Consider the following 6,000-nt stretch of genomic DNA (forward strand, 5'->3'; position numbering starts at 1 on the left):
TTCTCATAACCCTAACCCCAAGCCCACCCCCAGTGGGGTAAGCACATGATATCAGATTGTCCACTGTCACTGGCCAAAGATTGTCTACTTGATCCCTTTTATGACTGAAGACTTTTATACCTGGCTCACTGTCTTTCCTGCAGGGACTTCCTGTTACCTCTAACATCATCTGATCTTTTCCCTTCCCAGTCCACTCAGTGGTCACTACATCATGAAGCATACTTCCTCCAAAATCTGTCTTCCTCTTCTGTCTTCCCAACATGTTTTTACTATTCTGACTAAAAATTTATCAAATCACATCAGCTCTTCCAACCCAGTGACCAATTGTCCTTTTTTTCATTTGCCAACATGTATAGCACTTATTCTCACTTCCCTGTGGTCCAACTTTGCAGGTCTGATGCATCCTCTCTGGCATGTCATTTTCAATTACACAGCCCCTGCTTTTTCATACTTAGCCCAATCCCCAATATTCCAATGAGTTCTACACACTTACATTGTCTCATCTCAGTCCCTCCAGAACCTTACTGAAGACATCCTTTCATTCCCACATTGCACTGAAATCACTGTACATGTTCAGCAATGATTTCCATCTTGTCAAATGAACAGGCGATATTCTGTTCTCATCTTGTTTATTTCTGAGCAGCACATGATGACACCATGCTGTACTTCTTGAGAAAACTCTACAGTTGACTTTCTAACCACCATACTCTCCTGTTTTCCTCTTACCTCACTGGCCACTGTTTCTGGTCTCCTTTAGTTTCCTCCTTGAAAAGATAGAGTGACCTGGTTCTCAGCTGCCACATCTAATGCTTGAGTTTAGATAACACTGTATATTAAATATATGCTGATAACTCTGGATTTTAATCTCTAGCCTGGAACATTCCTCTGGGCACCGAATTCCTACATACAGTTCCTTCCTTGTCATTCTTATTTTCACATTTTCTGGACATCTCAATCTTCACAATTCAAAACAGAACTGATACTTCACAAAACTGCTGCTGTCTTTCAATCTCAGTGAATTCATTCACCAAGATCAAACTAGATTATCAGTCATTCACTTGTGGTTTCCCCATCCTTCTATCTTCACCACCCACATCCAGGGCATTAGAGAGTTTTACTGACTTTACCTTCCAAATATATTCAAAACCCTCCAAGCACTTCTCTACCACTGCTACCCTAGCCCAAGACACTGTCACCATTTGCCTGAACTGTTGAACAGTAAGTCTACTCACTGGCCTTCCTGACCTGCCCTTGTTCCCACTCTGTTCTTCACCAATATTCAGTAATGTAAACACATAAACCAGATCACGTCACTCCAGTGATAAAACTTGCAAAGGGCTCCCCAGAATGAAGTTAAAACTCCGTATTCTCCAGAGGTTACAAACAAGACCTTGCATGTTCCCTTGGATCTCTTCTCCTCCTCTCACTTTCCCCCCTGGTTCTCCAGACTCCAGGCACACTGGTTTGGGTATTTTGCTTCTTCTTTTTTTTTTTTTTTTTGGTGCTGGGGATCGAACCCAGGGCCTTGTGCTTACAAGGCAAGCACTTTACCGACTGAGCTATCTCCCCAGCCCCGTATTTTGCTTCTTCTGTAAGAAATAACTCCTCTCCACCATTGAATCTGTGCTAGCCTTCCACCAGATCTAACAGGGATGACCCACTCATTTCATCTACAGTCTGTACTCAAAGGCCACCTCCTCAGAGACCTTCTTGTCTATCTTTATCTAAAATAGCTTGCTATTCCATAATTTTCTATTCCTTTCCACTGTTTCAGTTCTGCTTTCATGATCACTATCTTGTATTAGTATCTAAACTTATATTAATTAATGTTTATTGATTTATCTGTCTCTCCCATTAGTGTAATCTCTATTGGGGTTACAGAATGTGTGTGTGTGTGTGTGTGTGTGTGTGTGTGTTAAATCATTTTGTCTTCTGCATTTAGAACAATGTTTGATACACATAAGTACTCAAGAAATATTTGTTGGATGAAACAAATAACTGAATGAATAGATGGAGACCTGGAATATTTATACATTTGAACATGGTTTATTGAGTGATTGTTGTACACAGTGATTTCTTGAATAGGCTATTGACTATGAAATTAAAGAAATATGCTTGCTACTTTTGTGGAAAGGTCAGCGTGGAAGCAAATAGAAACCAGACTCATTTACTGTGAGGTCATAATATATTAAATGTTTGTGTTCTCCCCAAATTTCTGTGTTGAATTCCAATGTGATAGTATGAGGAGGTGGGGCCTTTGGGAGGTAGGTAGTTAATAAGAGCAGAATGCTCATGAATGAGAGGAGTGCATTTTTAAAAGGACTCCAGACACTCTTTCACAATGAGAAATTGGTTGTCTGTAAACTGGAAGAGGGCCCTCACCAGAGCCCAACCATGCTGGACCCTGATCTTAGACTTTGCATCTTCCAGAACTGTGAGAAACACCTTTCTGCTTGTTCAGAAGTCATCTAGTTTAATAGTACTTTGTCATCAAACCCAAACGTTATAACTTAGAGGCTATTCCAAAACACAGCTGACAGTTGAAAAGAACTTTTGCTAAATATTGGTGTAGGGTGGAACATAATGCAAGAAGGGAAGGAAAAGTTGCAAAGCATTTCAAGGACAAACTTACAAGACAAGAAGTGCTCCCTGCACAAGTGGGCAAGTTAAGAGTAACTGGCACAGAACTAAGAGAGGAGACTGTAAATTAATTTGCATAAAGTTCCAACTGTTGTTGTTTCTTTTTTTAACGGTACTGGGGACTGAACCCAGGAGCACTTTACTACTGAGCTACATAACTAGCCATTTTTATTTTTCATTTTGAGACAAGGTCCCACTAAGTTGCTGAGGCTGGCCTCAAACTTGCAATACTCCTGCCTCAGCTTCCTGAGTCACTGGGATTATAGGCATCTGCCACAATACCTGCTTTTAATAGCAAAATTTGAATTATGATTTTCTGAATATATCTTTCCTTATTATCTGTGTTACCTACATTTATATCATTAAAATGTGAAATGAATTTTCTTAAATCTTAAGACTTAAGATACATTTCTTTAGAGGAAAAGGGATACAAGAATAAAAACTTGTGTTTTTTGTTTGTTTTGGCATCCAGTTTCCAGCACCAAAAAAGCCAACCAAACAAACAAATAAACAAAATGAGTGATTATTATACCCAGTTTCATTTTAAAAGATGATTTACAATTCTGCTAGAAATCTTCTGTCACTGCAAATGATTTAAAATGACTTTGACATGCTTTCCTTTGAAAAAGTGAATTTGGCATTCTCTGCATTGGTATTTGTAAAAGTGATTTGTTAAAAAGTAAAATCAATATTGTACAAGAAACCAGTAGTTTTTCTTACAAATTCAGAAGAAAAAAAAATGCAAACACACACCCAATCCTACCAATTTATACTCCATTCGCTAAGCGTCCCAAATCAACAGTTGTGGTGAAAAATTAAGGACCTCTGCTTCTTCTCAGAGTCTTAAAAAAAAAAGGAAAAGAAAAAAAAAAAAGCTGCACTTCATGAATACATTTGGCAGGTGTATGAAACAAAAGGTTTCTTTCCTCCTTTCTCTACAAATACGTGAGCAAGAGTGCTTGAACATGCTTTTCTCTAAACCACTCATAAAAATTCTTGAGGTTCTTAACCTTACTGGAAAAGAAAACCTCAGATGACTATAAAGTAAATACACAGCATATTCTCAATATCATGGCCATCTTCAAGCAATTTCTCACACTTATAATGCATTTATTTTTATATAAAGCAGATGCATGTCTTTGGGGTAAACCATGCCTTTTATTCTTATGTTGTGAAAGTCCCTTCTAATTAAAACAGGAAATACAAATTTCCTTGTCTAGTTCTAAGGATAAATCCTACTTAGCACAAGCAGCTGTCTGCAATTTCTGATGAACACTTTCTGGCTCTTCTAAACGTGCACTGCTGAATTCTTCCTGCAGTGCTTTTGCATTTGAACCCATTGTCCCTGCGAGTGTACCCGCCAGGCCCAGGTATACCTTAGGCACCAAGCTAAGCAACAACCACCAACAGTGCTGCAGCTTCGAAAACTTGAAATCCAGAATCGAGGAGGCTGAATACATTCTGGAGGAGGCATTAAGTAAAAAGTGTAAAATGAGAAGTCATTCAAAGAAAAGGCTAGGGGTTGAATGCAGAAGAGAACGTACATGGATTTCTTTTGCAAAGTCATTCTTCTTTCAATGCTTTGTATTACAGCCCAAATTGCAATTAGGAAGAATCTGGTCCCACCCTTCTAATTAAAAAGCACAAGTAGTTCCTTTACTGACCACAACAAAGGGAGAACAGACTCAAACCCACTTCCTTCATGGGAGCTTCTCTCCCTGTTTCTGAGCAGGGTTGTGTGTGGCTGATAAAACAGGCTCCTGGGTCTGAAGGAATTAAAGCCCAAGTGAGTTGATTCACATGACAGTGGAGCAGACGAGTGGGGCGGTTTTTCCATCATTATCAAGGTTTGATTAATATTCCTACCAATTGCATTTTCAGACTGGCCAATTAGTTCCATCAAATCACTTACACCAGGAGAGGTGGCGAGAGGCAGGGAGGCTGGAGCGTGCCCTTCTCCTTTGCAGGGATGGACTTGTGAGTCCCAGGCCACCCTCCTGGTGCTCTTCCATTTCCCAGTTGAGGACTCCCTCACAGGAGATTGATGTAGGAAGGCCTGTGCCCTGCATCCTGCTGGGCTATGCAACAAATGCTTGGTGCTGGCAGTTTTTGCTTCAGTAATGAAATAAAACGGCTTTGTAGTTTCATGTGCAAAGAATTATGATATGAAAGTTCTTAACTTGAAAGGGTTTTCTTTTAACCTTAAATACCTCAATTTCTACTTTTATATTTGAAACAATGTGTTTTTTCCTCTAGAGAAAAAGTCATGTTCTTAAGAATGAATCAATCTCCCAATCCACTCCTATACCTGACTTTATTTTTATTTTTACTTTTTTGGTATCAGGGATTGAACCCAAGGGTACTTAACCACTGAGATACATCTCCAGCCCTTTTCATTTTTTATTTTGAAACAGGTTCTTGCTAAGTTACTTAGGACCTTGCTAAGTTCCTGAGGCTGACTTTGAACTTGCTATCCTCTTGCCTCAGCCTCTGTAGTTGCTGAGATTACAGGTGTGCACACCACGTCCAGCTTGACTTTAATTTTATTTGGACTGTCAATCACGTCTTATTGCTTAAGTCAATTTTGCAAGTTCAGCTAAGCGATACTGGTGCCTTGAAATAACAACAGGAATACTGGCAACTAAATTTTCAACAATGCCTTGAACCCCTTAGAGTCCTGGCCAGAAGATGATTTTCCATACACATAGCAAGAAAGTTAACAAACATCAACTTTTTCCAACTGAAGCAATAATTGTTCAACTGGTGAAATGTCCACAAGTTCTGCTCAAAACACCTTGTCAACTGTTTAATTAGCAAACTCTTGCAACACTCAACAAATAGAAATTGGCAAGTTAGGGAGACACATGGTCCCTTAAGTATTAACTGTGCTGATAATCTAATCCTCAGGTTTTTCAAGGGACACATAATTCATTCTTCTTTTTCTTAAGTTTTCAGATATTCAGATGTTACACATTTCCATTTAAAATGTCCTAACAAGTAAATAAAATATAAAAGAAGTATAGATAACTAGATATACTAGTGAGCCAGGTTACTAATAACATACTAGGTCCCAACCAGATTAATAATGTCTTATGTATATAATAACGCAGGACACATGTATCCTCCCAAAGTAATGACAGCATTTGGTTCACACAAATATAACTAAATCAAAGAAAACAGTCCTTTAAAAGTCAAGTCTTCTTTCTATTTCCTCAAGCTGCAAAGTTGGGTATTACAGATATATACTTAAGGGCCCCTCCCCAGACTCCTACCAGCTGAAATGATAGGAAGTTTCAATTAGCAGTGATTTTTAACTATTGAATAATCTTAGGTCAAAGCTGCATGGTATGTTTTAAACCA

Source organism: Sciurus carolinensis, chromosome 7 (genome assembly GCF_902686445.1).
Source record: "Sciurus carolinensis chromosome 7, mSciCar1.2, whole genome shotgun sequence".
Classification (NCBI taxonomy): domain Eukaryota; kingdom Metazoa; phylum Chordata; class Mammalia; order Rodentia; family Sciuridae; genus Sciurus; species Sciurus carolinensis.